Here is a 20762-nt window from a genome sequence, read left to right on the forward strand (position 1 = left end):
CAGTTATACCGAGAATGTACCTTTAATTGTTTACTCCGAATATTGCTTAGAGGGTCGTGTCGATGGATATATTAGCCTCGGAATTTGTTTTAAGGGTGGTAAATGATAATAAATATACTGGCTCCGACGGCTCTGTTGTAGACGCAAGTGATGTCGTGTCTATATAACGGTTGACAAAAACCATAATTCATATGGTATCTTTATAGGTTATTTAAGGAAAACATTTTTTTCTCATAAACAATTTCGGTTATTAGTAACATTTTTGTTTATTTTGAAAATGTCTTAAAACCGTTAGAATTTTATGGGTAGCTAATTTGGAGGAACACTAACACATTATAAACTAATAAATAATAACGAATAGGTATAATATTGAAGATCTTCGCTATAGTTGACCTCTGTCGATTTTAAATTTTTAAATATTACATAGTATTATACTATTATAGTTTACGTGTTTTATTAGGTATAATAGGTATAATAGGGTTTTATTAAGTATAATAGGTATAATATTGTAACTATCAAACTAATTATTAAACTGATACATAGAAGTTATTAAAAGGTACAGATACTCTACCTTATTGTCCTTATTATTAATTATCATAATATAGGCATTATCAAATACATGTGTGGTAGATATAGCACTATAGCTGATGATATAGGTAGGTATATTTATGTACGTATACGTATTAATGAATTGTTATTTATTATTGTTATTGATATTGATGATATAATAAATTCATCTTATCTCAAAATATATTAAATTTTTTGCTTTAAATTGATTTTATTAGATATAACTAATATTTTGTGATTTTTAATTTTTTTTAACTCATTTTAATATTTTATGGTGCATTTTACACACTAATAACACTGTAACACATAATAACTATTTATATAACAATAAATTTGACGATTTATACAACATATTGTAGGTGAGTATAAAAAAAAACTCGAAAAACATATAAAATGTACTATATTATTATTTATTATTTATTATTTATGTAGGTTATTATAGGTCTTTTAAATTATAATGATGCGAATACGTGATATTTATCTAAGTCATTCATGTATGTACATGCAGTCTATATATGTATGTACATTATTATATATATATATGCATACACTTCACAATTTTAACTTAAAAATACATCAATTACATTTTTGTTTAACTACACTAAAACTGGTGAGTCAGCGTTAAAAAACCTGCGTTGCAATTTTCGTAAGTGCTTAGAGGCACTTCACATGATATTTATACAAAGAAAATTGGGACATTTTATCTTCATTATTGTAATTTATTTTTGTTCATTCTATAATATTTGTGTTTCTGTAATTATTTAAATTGCGCCTACCATGATATTATTATACTATCATATTATTAATGCTGCTATTTTTTTTTTTTTTTTGTATAAATTATTACAGAGTATTATATTGTAGACAATAGATTATAATAGACGTGCCTACTGCCTATGTAGTCCGCAGTATCGTGACCTATCATAATCCGCTTATCTGCAGCTGTGCTCCCGCCGCCGGATCTGAATGTTTAGCAATTGAATTGATACCTTTATATATGACATTGGTGAATTAAAAAAAAAATATTATTTTAAGTTACAAATGAAGTGTCTCATTTTTTAGACGAGTATCTATGCACTTTGGATTTTCTATTGAATTATTTTTTCATTATTTATTCTATGAATGACCAACCATCAATACATCATACGTCATAATTTATTGTTTGATATTACTATCATATTACTATGTTACATATTTGGCAGCATTTAATTTAGATTAATAATTTCTATTCATCAAAATAAATCCCATTTTAATTCTACATAATCACTGCTTATATTATTATCTGAAATATTTTTTTTAATGCTTTATAAAGTCCCGGGCAAAAAATATAACTTCATTTTGTATCTATTGACTGCTTAAGTTTTATAGGGACATATTGTGTGCATAATAAAGTACTTAGGTATAGTAAAATACAAGACCGTAACTGAAAAAAAATTTTAATACACATAAATATAATAGCAGTGGATAGCGATTTCAATATAATGTCATTACTGGCCGAGCCCCGAATACTGGTAACATATAGGAACCATATACATAATATAATATATTTACATAATAAACATAATGTCTCATTCGTTACACTATATATATATATATATATATATATATATATATATATATACAAATACATATAATACACCAAAATATAGGATATTGACCAATACAAAATATACACACTCAACACTTTTCAACCCATCCAAATTATTATTTACTATTAAAATTATCCATGGCAGTTATTTCGACACTAACCATCAATACGAGCGAACTCGTCTATACACTAAATAACAGCTATCTTCCAATACAGTAATAAATACCATCTTAAGTATTTAAATTATTATAGATTTATAAACCAAACGTGTCTTATTATTAATAAAAACATCATACACAGTGATCTAGCCACCAATTACTTATTCATAAGAAACAAATCTGGATAACCATAATATCATAACGAGGTACCTTCGACTACGTTGTTATAATATAAATTCAAATTTTTAATATTATTTATATTATTCAATTTAAAATGTCATAGTAAATTAGTTAATTATTTTAACACGCTACGTACCTTTGGTAGGGTCGATTATTGCTGCTTGATAGTACCTATATATAATATGAATTATAAATATTTAACTTTGCTTCTAAGTGAATAACGCCCAGTATTGGGTGTACCTAGTATGTGTAAGGGTTAGTGTTTCAATAAAAATAATATTATTCGAAATATTCAAATGGATACATTTAACAACATAGGTATTTACATATTTTATGGTTTAATAGGAATTTCTAAATCATTTAAAAAAAAATAAACTTTGTTAAAAAATCAATAATCATAGCTGTAACTTTGTATCTATTACACTTTTTTTTTTGCGATTGCGTTCCATGACATCATGCAACAATCCGTACATAATATATATTATTATACACTGTTTATAATACAAAAGCTCCTACCGTTACGCACTAAAATTATTTTCAATTTCTCTCTTGCGGATTTATGTGAGCAATTTATATGTACGTAGTGTAGCAGTACGATCGGCTTGCGACTTAACGAACCTTTTTTTTCCCCGTTCATCCGACCCTCGAGTGGTATTTGACCCGACCATCATTACCGGTTTTTTCATACATTTTATTTTTCTTCGCGTCCAAGTCCCCGGTGTATTCGGTAGGCGTCATGTTTGCCGCAACCGTTATGATTATTATTATTTATCGTGTTTATAGTGTTATCTGCCCACACATCATAAGAGTATTGAAAAATATACAATATTATATACACAATTTTTGTCGTCGACCGACTCGTGTTACATACACGCCGATAATGAGAGTCGATTTTCACTCGCCTAACACATCTCATATTATAGCGTATCGTGCGATCAGTGACGTATTTATATTTATTTTAATAACCCCATCAAACGGCGTGTGTACAACCACCATAACATAATAATAATATTTTATAAAACTTTTGGTTATATTTTATATTTCACGTTGTACGTGGCTTTATATTTTTAGCCGCTTATAATTACGCAACATGATCGAGAGTAAGCAACGGCCGCTGCCACTAGCTCCCGGATGGGTGACCACTCGGGTCCAAAGTGGCAAAAACATTGCCACACATGTACACGTGTTGCCAACCAACCGTACCAACCATACCGACTATTCCAACCCTACCAATCGCGACCCATACTATATAGGTAATGGACATAGCTGACGGGCTCTAGACCAATAAAAAAAAAATATATATCATTTTCGTTCGATCAACTGCAATACGATTATGTTAATATATTATAATTTACGACTCCGGTCTGATTAAATAGTGTCCGAATTCAAAATTTTCGAAAAAAAATCGTATCCTACAGTATTGGCAGTAATATTAGTGACACTATCTTCGACATTTTTAATCTGCAAAATCTCACCCCCAGGGTACCTATATATAATGTTTTTATGTTCGGGTTGCGGAAACGACAGTCATCATCACTCATCCCTTGCGGCGCAATAATTACATCGTAACACTATGCGTGCACCTAATACCTATATAAGGGCTGCGAGACGTGTCGGCCTGCAAGTTCGTCTGGAAACGATCTTAAACGACATACGATATTAATATATTACAGTGTACCTATAATAATATAACTGTGTACACGGTGATCCGTATATCATATTGTAAGTACACTGGTCCACTGGTCCGATCGTACCTACACACACACAAATAGCTGATGTGTATACATATTGTGTATTAACAGCGAAGGCGCGTGTAATAATATATTATGCCGACGCATGCGCGCGCGCACGATGTCCCGACAATAGGGTTCCCCGCCTGACGAGGGTCCGCAGTCGTATTGTTTCGGACGTCCGAAATGGAAAAAAAAAAATAATATAATTTCGACCACGACGTGTTAATAATATATACATAATAATAATGGGTATACACAGCGCACACACGCGCAGAGCGCTCTGTATAAAATATAATATATATATGCGTAATAGCACAATGCAAGTGTATAATAATAATATTATACACCATATAAGACGTACATATCGTGGCGGCTCTCGCTGCTGCTGTTGCTGACCCCGAAATCGTGTCTGACCGCTCAGCAGCAATGTACGATGACTCGAGCCAAATCGTTTAGCTTTTTCCTATATTCTATTATATAATAATATAATAATAATAATGTGTGTGTGTGTGTGTGTGTATTATTATTATTAAAAAAAAAAAATGGGCACTCGTGTGCGCTCGGAAACAAAAACACACACAATACCGATGGAGTATATCGAGTGGCGATTACAAAAATAAAACGACCGTGATACCTGACAGCCAGCCAGTAAACAACCGGGCGAGTTTCTCGAACGACCCCGACGGGCTTCTGCAGCGTCTTTGGGACCCGCTACTGCAGCCGGGTCGATGTGTAAACAACGTCGCCGATGACTTAAATATTGTACGTATTTAGTTGGGTAGGTGTACGCCACTTGACGTACGTCGTCGTCGTATTATTATTATTATTATTATTATTTTTCTTTCATAATATTTCGTACCATGGTATATAAATATGATGCGCGGCGGGCCCCGTACAACATTAATTTGTTGGTTTATTTTATTTTTTTTCTTCCTTCGTCCCCACGGCAAACACGACACCCTAAGAGAGTTATCAAATCACTCTGTTAAATAATATTAAATCGTCCGTGCTGAGGAAGCGTATCCACCATTTTACAAACACCCATGACGAAAAAAAATAAAAATAATATAATATCTAGCTTAAAGTCACGTGACACGTTTACTGCTAAAACGCACACCTACCTAATTCTTTGTCGACTGAAGACGATGTCGTCTTTATTACATTCACGTGTAAAATTCTGTCAATACGGTTCAGTTATTTAATAATATGAATACTGTAAAATGTATGAAATATTTTCTTTTGTGCAAATGCCCAACATAGTTTCCTGTACGCCGTGGTCGTGGTGCCCAAATATGAAAAAATAAATGACTTTAAATAGGTCAGAGACCACCGTGTAGGTTGGCTATTATTGTGCTTACGATTTGCACATATAATAATAATAATAATAATATATTGTTATATTTTATGCGTCGTATGTCCTGTGCGATATTGTCAGGTCACAGCTAGGACTCACCAGCATTTGTTGCAGGACAAAAAGAAAAGGTGTTTGTTTACCCATGTTTGGCCCATAGAGTGGTATAAATAGAGATCGTTTAGCTTCCACAATAAGCGCGTACCTAGATCGTTTCAGCGTACCCACACACAATGGAACCGAAAACGGTCAAAAAAAGAACAATTTAATATTATATGGGTAGAGGCTTACAGGAGAGAAAAAAAGGAAGTCGCCTTCGGTTTTTCTTATAATAATTGTTTATTTTGACAGCGGACCATATACCTACGTATTATATACTTACATCGTATCGAAACGAAGAACCGTTAGGTACGGTTAGAATAATCATAAAAAAAAAAATCGAAACTAAATCGTCAAGTGCTGTTTCGGGTTGGAGTGATAATATTGTGTATATTATTATATTTTATGTGTGTGTTTCGTTGATTTCGTGTTGTACGTGTCTCGGATGCGGCTACCGATATTATTATTTGGCAGCGGCAGACGACTGCGGCATCAAGTGGGCACGGCGCCTTTTTGTTTTTCTCAAGAACGGACGGACGACGTGATAGACAACAGACAACAAACATAATATACATGCACATTCATATCATACACTTACATATATAGTACGCACATATTATATATATATACATATTGCATACACAATAATATACATAATATAGTATATGTACGCCGACGGGTCCAAACCGGCGTGTTATACAGACGTAAACATAATTAGGGCGAAACTATAACGTTATTCTTTTTTAGTTTTGAATATCTCGTTGTAGGAACAAAAAAAAAAAAAAAAACACATGCCAAACACAAACATTTCGACTCGAGTTTGTATTCGAGATCGGCACCTATATACGTGTATTTTCGTGATCTTGTCTTGTTATAAAACATGATGGAATATGTTGGTATACACATCGTCTTCAAATCCAAACAAAAAACCAACGAGACGACGAAGACGTGTGAAACACATTGAGCAAAATAACGGAAAAAATACGAATTTATTATCTTAATCCAAATATATAAGCCACGCATATCCTATGATCGTTATGCAATTCCATTAGTGAATTTTAAAATAGGAAAGTCCTTGTGCCGTATGGCTAGAGTAATATTATGGATTGCAAAATACCTATGTGTATAAAAATGTGTAAGAGAATATAGTCATTGTGTTATATATCATTTAATATAACATAGGTAATTTGTATTGGTTTTTTTGTTTTTCAATTAACTGAATCAAGCTTGTCATAATTGAAAAACTCACTTCTTACATGAATACACGTAATAAATACTCATACTCTATAAACGTTGTAATTTTCATTCACAACACTTGAACCTTGACGTATATTGATTTGAAATAGGTATATAAATATTATATATTAACTAGTTTTTATAGGTTATTTTATTTTTTTTAATTACATACAATGTACCTGTTTAATAAAATAATAAATTAATAGTTACTGGTATAGAAAAGTACATATTTTTTAATCTGTATAAAATAATATAGACAGAAAAAATATAATTTATTTAACATCAATTCATAAGTTACATTCGTTTCAACTTTCAAGTTTACACAATGAAAAATGTACTCCAAACATGTTTAGTAATTACGATAAACAAATAACAATTGATTAATGTCTTGGTGAATAGAAATATTTTATACAGTGTGGATCTATAAATTGTGTATGATATATATAAAGGGTTTAATTAAACATTCGATTTAAACAGACGTATCTTTTGATAGTTCGATTAGCAACCCCCGCCCCCTAACCAAGATTTAGCCCCCCAAAATATCCCTTATTGGTTTAGATATAAGCCCTCAATGGGTTATTTTAAACAAATAGTTTTGTAAGGTGGGCTGTAGCACCTCAGAATTTCAACCCTAGTTGCGCCTACGAGTCGACATGGTATAAGTTATTTTAATTACTTATAGGTAGGTACTACTTATTGTCACAGAATATATGCTATTGTATTCGAGGTACCTACTGTAAAATAACCGTTTAAAATCAAAATCGTATATTCCTATTATACTTATACATATTATTATAATAATAATATAAATATACTATGCTGCTACTACTATTATATGTACTTTCTAGTCATATTTTGGCTATACACGGACGAGGAGTGAAGTTAGCTCTCTTAATTTTGTCTAAATGACACCGGAAAAATTGAAAGTTGTACAGCTTAATTTGTGAGTTATTGTAAGTGGATTTTTAGTATTTGTAGGTTCATGTAGGAGTGGGGGGGGGGGATATAACTGGGACGATTATAACCTCAAAATACACCGGAAAAAATTTAAGTTGGTAGAGCATAATATGTAAATATTTGTATAAGTTGTTTTTTGAATAATTGTTAAGTTCCTCGGTGCTTAGTTGTGATCCAAATAAAATTAGAGTATAATGGCCAACAATTGTCCTTCGCCCTTTGGGGGGAACAAAGTTTAATGCGAAGTTGGCCCATGTCCTATTTAAGTTTATTTCGGTCACAACTTAGTTTCGAGGAACTTACAAATCGCAAAACTCAAATCAACAATTACTTGCAAATAAAGATCCGCCGCTTACAATTTTCCGGTGTAATTATGACAAAGTGTGGCTTACTCGACACAACATATTATTGTGTAAGGAAAAGCACGACGCTACGCGGTCGGAAACCGTATGAAATCATTTTTAACACGATGTTTTGATCCAAATTCGATCACGGTTACTTGATCGACACGTCACGTCAAACACGAACAGGCATACTATATAATGTAATATTATACAATGTGTATATATAAGCAGGACGCAGCCGAGATCGTATCGTCAATCGATTCCCCCGTCGATATTCACGCAGGAATAATCCTTACGGCCAAATGATTTTAAGGGTCTATATTGTGCCATGTTATTATTATACAATATTATATTATACATTATTATGTACAGCGCGTATACACTATAATATCGGATACCCGTATTCGCTAAACCCATCAGCTCCTTCGCAATCACGGTCACGACAATAATGTCACATTTCATAACGCCGCATACCTGCCAACAGTGCCAACTACCGATATAATAATATATTACAATGTAAATTGTAAGGGAACGCAAAAGGATTTCACCTATAGTATAATAATGTGTATTATATAGCTCCTGCTGCCAGCAGCTACTACCTATATGCGACGTGCGTTTTATTATTATTTTCGCGTACCCGGCAGCCACCATACACGAATCGGTCGGAAGAAGGGGTTCCACGCGTAGTGCCTAAATCGAAATCGATAATAAAAACCAATCAATAATGAAAATAATAATAATAATAATAATAATAATGTATACATTGTATACGCGAGCGCGGCTGTATAAATCGTACAACACCTGACCATTGTGCGTAGTGCGTGTTGTCGTAACTTGCAGAAAATCTACAACAACATTTGGGGACGATTTATCAAAAATAAATGAAAACCGGCAACCCAGGGCACGGTTGCAAGTCGACGACGATCGTTCGGAAACGTCGGGAGGCCTTGTCCCGCAGTCGTGTGTGGCAACAACCGGCGGCTACCGACGAGCGTCTTGCGCGCGGAATTCATTATTCATATCGCGCACATGTGATAATATACAATGTGCCTAAGTATAATGTGTGTGTGTGCGTGTGACTTCCACGACCTTACATTATAATGTATAATAGTGGTCCGGTTGCGCCACAATTGGATGTTTAATTGTGCGCGCGCGTAACACATCGCAGCAGAAGAATCGACTGATAAATGATGTCGGCAGCGGCAGGTCCACCCGGGCTAAAATAAATCGGTAGGAAAATAAGGAAGCCCGCGGGGACCCGAACCAGTAGGAGACGGACTCGGAGTAATTATTGTAGCATACGCAATATCGTACCGTATTGTGTATAATAGTAATAATAATAATAATAATAATAAAATGTGCTCTGCGAGGAGACGTTCCGAAATCGTTATTATATTATATTATTACATTGTCGCGATCATTATCGTACATAATACGTCCTACACACTGCCCTTAATGGAACCGTCCAGTACCTACCTATATATGAGATGCGCGTCGACTACGGTGCGTAAAGAATTCAACAAATTTGGCACATTTATCATGTGCGTGCGAGCTAAGTCGAGCTCAAAAATGTATATAATAATATGAACTCAATCGATTCCGGTGATTTATATTATATTTGTTATTAATATCGTTTTGCAGTACACACACGGGGCGCGCTCTCTTCGCTCGGACTATAAGTTTTGGAAGCATGTTGTGAAAATTGTCTATAGAAAATTATTTAAATCGCCTCGTAAATCTGGATTTGATGTTTGATAAATACATATTATGTTTCCGTGTGCTACATCGATATAGTAATATAATATGATCTAGATGTATTGTTAACACACCAGTTGCTACAGCCCGAGGTTAATATATTATTATGTATGTGCTTTCCGCATACATATAGTATGTAATGTGGTGGATTTTAAATTTGATCGTAAGAAAAATGTGAACAAGATATAATATCAAAGCGAATTTATGAAACTGTAAACTATTATCCTACCTCACATTTGATAAAATATGTGCTTCAGTACTTGTTATTTTTTTTGCATCAATATTTAGAATTATGAAAGTCATATTATATTATAATGGTTTATACATTATTTTTAATAAATTTGGGTTTAGAAAATCTTAATAATTATTAATTACCAATCAATAATCAATATCATGCACTCATACAATTATGTAAACTTAATACCTAATCAAAATTGTTTTTAAACGTATTGATTTATTATTTTATTACACCTACACCATTATTATGAATTACGATTATCCAACTATATTTATTCAAACATGCTACGTAACTTTAAAACGTATAATGTGTTTATAATTATAATTAATAATGATTATTATGTATATAATATTATAATTTAACATACACAAATATGATTTGTGACTGGATACTATCGTTTTTTTATTTCTGACCGATTTTTCGTTGTCATTGTTATTTAATCTATATATATAATAATATATAAGAATCTAACTTGATTTTGGAGACGAAGGAATCCGGTTTGTTTGTTTATTTATTATTGTTATTGTTATTAATTATTTATTTATTTGTTTGCACTTGCATTTTTCCATTTGAAATATATGTTATTCATTGAACAAGTAATTTATTGTTACATTTTTTCTACCTTATCTCTATTCTATAATAAAAAGAATAAAATTTACCACTCCAGTGGTTGAATTCAAAATGTAGGATATATAATTTTCAGAAATTAGCAATAACAATAACTAAAATATGTAATTATATTATATTATTTGTATAGCCAAAGCAAAGTGATATGTTTTTAAATTAAATTATAAAAAAATAAATTCTTCCGGAGGAAGGTCGGGCAGCTAGTTATTAATAAAAGCATATTTAAGATTCATAGATTTTCCTAGTAGAGGAAATATATTGAGTATTGCGTGGTATGGTTTCTTTTACCTTTAAAAATTTAACTTTTCTATAAGCCAAGAAAAATAGTAACTCATCTTTAATTGGAAACAAGAAACATATTTTGTTCATGACAATGTTCAATATATATTTTGCTAATACATGCATACAGCATAATAATATTAAACCTATACAGAAATATTGCACATTAGCATGGTATCACGGTGAATAAACTAGCTCATATATAACATTTAATATACCTATATTGAATTTTTAATTTGATGTAAAGACTACCAATTGAAGTCAATAATATTAGCAATCTAAATAATTACAATATATATTATGTAACTACAATGTCATAAGTTATAGGTTTAATCATTGTTAATGATGTATGGGATTTTAGATTTTATTAGCTACGAATCAAAAAAATATGATTTAATCATATATTTTAATAGATGTATTATTATTCAATTAAGCTGGATAAACTGTTGTAATATTATACATTTAAACAGAATTATTATTATGGCGAACACGTAACAATAAAACATAGAAAAATGTTATTGATTGTTATACGAACAAATATTATATAAATATTATTATGAGGGTACGTGATATTTTATTTTGAAACATCCACGAGATAAACATTTTATGGGTACAGTATCAACTTAATCACATTAAATATTTATCATCGCCGAGATTGTTATATTATATGCAGCAGCTATAATATAATATTCAGACACGTGCGGGTCCGATATTATGTAAACGAAAATACACGCATATTTTGCAGTATTCGGTACTGGTTTGTATAATAATTTAATTTAATTTACGACGCTGGAAGACGAATACGCTTCACTTAACACTTTTATGGGGTACAACCGTATACGGGACATCGATTCTCACCCTTTTAGCAAGCAGCCGTGCTATTGAAAACGTTTTATGGTTTATTTTATATATTATATTATAGCCAAAGCCACCAAGTATGCATTCTAATGTCTAATCCTGCATTTCGCTGAACTAATTTAATAACCCTAAGGCTGATTCGTCTGAAGTACGAATACAAAACAGTCGGACTACATATGCATATGTTTGCAGTAGTCTGCCAACAATTCAGACTATAATATTGCACTGTGGTTATTGGCTGAAGTATCGTATCACTCGCTTCGGAGCAGGGTATTCGATTTGGAAGCAATAATAAAATACTTTTCCGAGTGTCGATCGGTTAAAATTACATTGAGTTGACATTTCAATTATTGTAGAGTGTAATTTTTTATTATACTTGGCTTAGATAAACTGATAAAAAACTAAATTGAGTCTCAGAACTCAGCAGTGCCTTGCGTATGAGAAGTGACGTCTTACGTCTTGTACATTAGTGTAATTTACCATTAAATGTAACACTTTTTTTAGGTCTTTCACTATACCTATAATATTTTTATTAATCATCACTTATGGGTTCCAAAATAAAATATTAGTTTTAAGGTTATAATATATTTAACTTAATTACTGCATAGAATTAATAATATAACTAATTTATATAGATCAGTGGCGTAGCCAGGAAGGGTTAAAGAGGCTATATCCTCCCCCCATTGACTGTGTTGACCTTAGAATTTTATCAAGATTAATAAAAAAATAAAAAGTGTAAATAAAAGACATATTTGTACTTATACTTATTCCACCGATATAGATAAATATTAGTTAGTTTGGTTCCCGTGGAATTTTTTCCTGGATTCACTATAATATCATGCTACCTACAAGTATATAGATATCAAGTAGGAAGTTAACAGATTATGCTTAAAATGACCTTTTCATAATAAACCAATCGTGCTCGGTCTCTTCTGGGTCGATAAACCAATTGCGTTCGGTAATTTTTAGGGTAATATTAATTTTATTCAATAGCGCATAATTAAGAATATTTTTAATGGAATATAATGAACATGAGTATTACTATAATACATAATATATAATATATATATTATGTACCCAAATATATAATTACAATTAAATAAATTACTATTATAATATTATTTTATTTTACAGCATTTTACACTTATATTTTTTTTATGTATAATTAAAAATCATTCATAATATTATAGAAATAATTCAATTTTTTTCATATTTAATAAAAACAATTTGTTCGTCAATTGTTTCAATTGTTATATACAATGAACTTCAATAATAGTTTGTATACTTATAATATACCTAATTTACACAAACTCATTATCTAGAGTAATGAGTATGCAGCGTAATTATTCGTATATATAATATGCTGATTCTAAAATTAAAACTTTATTTTAGGCACAACTGGTCCGTGCACATCACGTCATATCGATTCGCGTTTACACACAACTACACAACATTCGAAGGTTTTTACAGACGATTCCGTTCGTCGTGATCCAGGGATGGCCGCACCGGCTGTCCGTCACGAGTCTGAAGGACGCAACCTGTCGACACGAAGGATCGGTTTCTGCGAATTTCTGTCAATACCGATGGATCGCTGCAAGAGCCTATACACATATTATAATAATTTTTGACTTTTGACACCGGTTGCCCAATGATGACGACAGCGACGCGCGCGCACAATGCCATCGTATTATATCGCGCACAAAGGCGATCGGAAATCGAAAGAAAGAAAAAAAAAATATCAAAACTCGTCTTCAACATAACGTGCATACATATGCTGCTGTTGCTTCTGCTGGTGCTGCCGCTTCGAATTCGGTGAGCATAATAATAATAATAATAATAATGATATATATACAGTGTGTGGCCGGTGGTGGAGGTCGTGCGTATATTGTGTTGGCGTTATTACATATTGCCCTATAGTAGTCGCAACCCGTTCGTATATATATGTATATCAGTACAACGGAAGCCCCCGCGGCGGGCGGTGGCGTGTCCGTCGTCCGATTGTCATATGTGTTATTATAATATTGTATAATATCATCGTCTCGGCCTCTTGTCGACGAGGGGCGGCTACAGAAAAAAAAAAAAAACCCAACGAAATAGGTTTTACACTTTTACACACTGTCGTGCGGCGGGTCCTCCCGAATTAAATATAATGTTATAATGTACGTTTTATGGGAAAACTGTGCGAGACTAATCGAAAACCGTCCGCGCGCGGAGGACACGTCAATATAATTCGTAAATAACTTCCAACGCGCGTACAGCCATTCTTCTCGTTATTATTTTCTGGTCGTGACGATTATTATTATAATATTATATAATATAATATATGACATGTGTTTATAGGAACTGACGTACTGTGCTCGCACCGTGGACGAGACAGTCCGGGCTTCTGCGTCGTCACGCGTTTTTTGCTACCTGCCTTTTTGCAGGCCACACACAAACTATCTTCTTCGGCGACCGCGATCTGACCGTGTTACACGCTACTTATTATTATTATAGTAGTACGTCCGAAGTTAGATTATATATAATATCGCACACGCAGTAGGACGTTCAGCTATCGTATATATTGTCAAGCTGTATTCCATAATATTCTGTATAGTGTGTTATAATAATTATTATTGTACACTGTGTACTTGGGTAAAAGCGGATCCAAAGCCCGCGCACTGCGAAGTGCTGCAGCTGGCGAGGAGACGTCTTCTTACGATATTTTATAATATTATTATCGTGTTCATATATCATCGGCGGCGATTTTTCACGCGCCGCGTTCGATTTCACGCCGTTCACCTGTTGCGCGCACATAATATAATATATTAATAACGTACATTTATATTATATTATAATAATATATAGGCAATATGACCGTCTCGATCCGTGTACGTGCGAGTATTATATTGTTACGTTATAAATACTTATAATATGGTGTATATTAGCCGGATTCAGCCGATAAAAATTATCGCGGCCATTCGAAAGCCATTTTTCATTTCATATACTATACCCATACTAAATCGCCGAGTCAAATTTCCAACCATTAATAAACCTGCACACGACGACTTGAAATCGATTTGATTGTCCATCCTAAATATATCATTTATGTAGGTACATGACGGAAAAGTCGATGAGTCGCTCCGGTATATTATGATGGTCGCTTCGCTACTATTATTACAGCTTCACAATTTGTTCGTAATCAGTTAAGTGTCTGTATAATCCTACACATGCTTCGTTACATTACGTATATTGTGTAGGTTGATGTTGTAGTAAATAATATATTTAATTAAATTAATAATTGTAATTGAACTATATAAACGTAGATTATGGATATGCAATATAATGTGTGATATAGGTACATTTTATGTGTATAAAAATTAAACACGTGTACACATACTATATTATATTAAATAAATATTGTTATAATCATCATTTTTATTTTTGTAGGTATACCTATATACGAACGAACTAATAAAGTAATCAAGTAAAGACTATAGTTGGTACCAAATACGGTGAATCATTAAGCAGGGCGTAGCAACTAGACATAAGTAGAACAATTTTCTTTTTCACATTTATTAAACATTTTATTTTAAAATTATATAACTTGACATTATATGTTCTTACTATTTAATTAACAAATTAGGTCGATTGTCGTTATTCAACTAACTCCACATCTGAACCATCATAATCAATATGTACTATGTACCTATAGGTACACAATGTGTATTGCAGGACACTGTGTAGTGTGTACTATAATAGTAAATACGATTATTTAACAGTATAGAACGTCTTAGTTGTCAGGACAGGAATGAATTATTAATGAATTAAATCATATAAGATAATGCATGTATGGTTGTCATCGTCGATTTACATATTTCAGTAACCACGCCGGGCACGCAGTATAAGTACATAATTTACCATAACAATATTATGTACGATGTACCTATATAATGTGTAATAATACCTGTATATAGGTACCAACCCCAAAGGGGAATCGAGAGCCGTCCGGCGTCCACAGAACCCGACATTCCCCAACCCTTAGGTCAAACGTAAGGCGACAGCGACGCGGGGTTAGAGGTACGTGGTAAGTACTTGGGGTAAGTCACCAATGTATTCTTTGGCTACCGGCGGCAGCGTGACGGGATTTCGGACACGCGAGACCCTCTCTGGTGGTTGCTTCGCGAGCGACGACAAAACGGCGAAGGCTAATGGGCAACGATGTTACCAGCGTACTTAACGTAGATAATTTTATTTATGTTATTTATATTTTCACGTTTGATAAAAATAATAAAATTGTCTATGCGATAAAATGTTGTTTCTTATTTTTCTTTATAACGAATACATTATTATTATTATTACTATCTATTTTAACAGAATAATGGGCCCCACTAAACTCGTGCCACGTGTGGGGTCCATCAAGAGCATCAACCAACAATTATTTTGTTACTTACGGGTTTTGGCCACGTGAAAGTGACCATTATGAAATATAAACGGAAGTATGTACCTATATACGGTAAATATCATTCAAGTAAAAACCATCGAGAGATTGTTTAAAATAAGTAATTTTAAACCAAATTGATAAAAAGCAAAAATTAAAGCAAAATGTTACCTACATGCCCCATTTTCAAATTATATATGTGCACCTCGGGCTAACTATAAAGGTATATTTTTAAAATATAGTTGTCAACAGACTATAAGTTTTTAGGAGAAAAATTATATGTGCTCTTGTTTCGATTATTACCAATGCAATATTGGAATCGTTACAAATTTGGTAAAAATATATGTACAATTAATGATAATATATAACAAAACTGATTGGAAATTTAGAAACTACATACAATTTCACATAAATAAGGATCTTTATTTTATTAATAAAATAAAATAAGTATTAAAATATAAAATTAAATTTAGGTGTACCATTTTACCCATGTTCCCCCCATAATTGGGACCGACATTTTGTTTGTTGTTTTTCCAAGTTTTTGGACCTGAATTTACCTAAAAAAAATCTAGAGGTTCCAAGAAATGAATGTTGGTTGCAATCATATACCGGTATATTATACCGGTGCCAGTTTGAGAGACGGTCATTTTTGTAATAAGTTAGGTTAAATTAATAATAATATAATATAATAATGCATCTAATAATATATTATATTGATCCCTGTTTAAGAACGTTTGCAGTTCATCGGAGTTTGAATTTTTTTTCAGCTATTGTTTGTAAAATTCGTGTCTATACAGATTCACCGGGTTGACTCTAAAAGAACACGTTTACATGTGCATAGATTTCAATCGGTAATAATATTATGCGACGTGTGCAGCCATCGTTTGTATTGTTGTCAGCTCCGCGTCCGAGTCCTGTTTCGCATGTTTAAATTATTATTATCATCTCCGCGAGTCACCACCCCGCAAGATGTACACACGTACGCTTACGGATACAGTGTACTGTATTATATTTATATATATATGTATGTTTAATACTATAATATCATATTGTATTGTGATATCACATAGACAGTGTTGGACGGCAGATTTCTATCGGAAAGAGTCTCCTAGACCGTGACGGTCCGGATAACGGTCGTCAGAGAACGAAAAAAAATAAACGCGCGCACACGCCCGCGGGATCGAACGAATGCGCACTTACCCTCCCGTGAAAACGACCCGTTTAAAAAGCTCATCGATGCAGAAGTCAACCCTCATTGTTTACGTTAGACGCCGCGCGAGTGTGGGTACACAAAACGCCGAAATAATGTCCACGCGTTATATGTGTGTATACGATGATATTATATATAATATATTATGCGAGCATATAATACGTATATGTCTATATATTGTTATTATTATTATGATGTACGCTTGCTGTATACAGTTCACACCGTATACAATATACATAATATACGACTCATAACAGTATACAGAGTGTGGATCGTGCGAGTGTGCAGCCGAGATTGATATTTTTGTTTATCGGCGCACGCGGACACGCGGATGACGGACCAGCAACACGTGCTTTTTTCGCATTTTAATATATATTATTATTATACATACGTGTATGTATACATTGTAGTTGTTTGCGTCGGCGGAAAGAGGCGCGTGCCCGGTTTTTTTTCTGCAATTATTCACCGCAGGGTGTCCCCCTGCAGCCGCAGCATCACGCCGCCGCCGTCGCCGATCGCTGTGCTTAAGGGTAAAAATAATATTGTACAATATGTATATATTATTATTATCGTGATGCATATTATATACTGCTCGAGCCGTTCAAAAAACGAGACCGAGTGATTGGAACTCGCACGATACTATATTATATTAATATGCGTGCTGATGTATATTGGGCGTTCGACCATAAGTTGTACATGGGAGGTGTAAGGGGATGCATTGCACTCCAAGCTACCAATTACCACCCGAGATTCGTACGTTATTTTAGTTTTTTTTTTACAAAATATATTACAAAGAAATTAAAAATTGGTTCTAAAAGTGATTTTTGAAGATTAACAAAATGTATGTCACACGCTATATTATATCGACTGTATGAACTGTTCGTCTTAATACATAGGTACATTTTAAACATGTATTAGAATAGTCTTCCGTTACAATGACGTATGTCGTGATCGTATGTTTATTGTATTTAATTACCTAAATAATATAAAATAAAAACTTTATTAAAAAGATGTGTTTATTCGAAATGTGTATAATATATTGTCATATTACCAAGATTTGAATTTATTGAGTAACATAGTTAACTTAAATGAAGACAAGTGTGATATTTTGTATTTTGAAATGCATTATGAAATAGGTTTACTGTTTAGTAATGAAAAATATGATTATGACATAATAATATATATTAATTGTAAAATTTTTATTTATATTGTATAGTTACCTAACGATGAATTTATTTGTTGCGAAGGGTTAGCGAGGCTTGAATAATTAATTATCCACTGGATATGTGCTTTGTGTGTCTATGTGTCAGATGTCATCATAAATAGGTAGGTATACGTTTGTGCCACTGTGCGTGTAGAAAATTGTCCAATGCGATCTAGAATAATATTATACGTTTGAAAGTTGATATTTTTGATATAAAATTGAAATGATTTTGCATCATATTATCTCTAAATTTCTATTGCTCATAATAAAGCTGTAAAAATACCAACATTTATGTACACACAGTTAATAATAAATGAAAATAAATAATTTTAAAATACATCCATCGCTCCGCTGAGAATTTAAAATTGTATTTCATAGTTTTATATTTATGTGAAAATATTCTACAGACTAAAGGGCTGCGATTTTCATGCAAGTAAGTAAATATGGTTATTCAATATAATTATTAATTTTTATGTATGCTATTGCTATAACCTCGAAATTGAATTCATAAAATATCTACGTGACCTACAAATTTAATATTCCATGGAATGCAGTCATGATTTTTTACTATTTTCTGCAAATATTAATAAATATTTATTCGTCTGAATAATTATGTATAATTTAAATATTATTAAAAAGGGAACCAAATTTTATCAGAGATACGTGTATATCAAATTTCCTAATAAGGGATAATAAATATTAAGATCCTTTATTTATTTTTAAATTGTTCCAAACTATAGTATATAATATACTAAACAATAATACAATACACTCGAACTTATCTAATATTTAAGCCTAAGATATGAAATATGAAAATTCACGTTTAATACATTAAGTAAGTAGACTGCATAGTAGGTAAAATTTACTTAAATATAGAATGAAAAACGACAATATTAATAATGAATGAACTGTAAAAATGTATTAAAATTAATTTTGTATATAACATCATAATAATATATATATTAACTATTTTAAATTGAAAATAGTAATATGTTTCTAATTCAAATACTTTTAAAAGTTAATATATATTCATTATTTGTTTTACACAATCTATACAAATGAATTATGATAAGCGTAGGTATATTTACATAAAACGTTTACATACTTCTAGCCTCTATAGGTCTATAAGGTTTTAGATAAAAAGGATAAGGTAAGTGGTCATGATACCAATATACCAGTAAAATGCTGTTGTTTACTATGTAAAAATAGTATTCTATGTAGAACAACGAGTAACTACTAAAATTGTATATTATAAATGCCGTTATAAATTTATAATATTATTGTAGTTATCACCCGATACGCATTATCCACTTATTATAATAGAAGAGAAGCAATATTCAAAAACACATAACGATTTAAAGACCAATACATGACAAAACAAATTAAAATAGGTTAACTATATAAATTACAACCTTAGACTGTAGACGTTACCCTATTAAGTATGAAGGGCCGTTCAAATATACGTTATAAAAATATCGGGGACTTTATGTGTATGAGAGCTTATATAACATAATAATATTATAGTCCCCATTTATTTTGTAAAATTTCAATAACCCTGTACCACGCGCGTACACCGATATAAGCAGTAAACAGATTTGTTTATTTGCAGGTCCTTCGCGCTGTAAACAATACGCGTTTAGAGCATATTTCAAAAGAAGTATTCTGAAGTCCATATAGGGTGACGTATAGTATAATATATATACTTATGTACTTTTAAATATTTAGCTAATACATCAACAGAAACGGCGATTGTAAAAAGAGAAACCTGCAGCTAATGATAAAAAAAAAAAAAATATTTTAATTAAATTATGTGGCGAGTGTTACGCCTGTGTTATTTAATATTAAAAATACTATTAAGGGGATTGGTGGCGGTGATTTCCTGTCTTTGTCTAACACACGCGCAACATAAGAATTTAGACGTATTTTTTGTCCAACGTACCGATTGATATAGTGAAGCGATA

The 20762-nt window shown here is 32.2% G+C and overlaps 1 long non-coding RNA gene across 1 annotated transcript; it reads left to right on the forward strand.

The window, feature by feature from the left end:
* Positions 1–13196: 13196 nt before the first annotated feature.
* On the forward strand, positions 13197–17532 carry LOC115034460. The gene is made up of 2 exons (XR_003839813.1): positions 13197–13779; positions 15397–17532. It is a non-coding gene; the product is annotated as an uncharacterized LOC115034460 (long non-coding RNA).
* The last annotated feature ends 3230 nt before the right edge of the window (positions 17533–20762 follow it).

This window comes from Acyrthosiphon pisum, chromosome A3, assembly GCF_005508785.2.
Source record: "Acyrthosiphon pisum isolate AL4f chromosome A3, pea_aphid_22Mar2018_4r6ur, whole genome shotgun sequence".
Classification (NCBI taxonomy): domain Eukaryota; kingdom Metazoa; phylum Arthropoda; class Insecta; order Hemiptera; family Aphididae; genus Acyrthosiphon; species Acyrthosiphon pisum.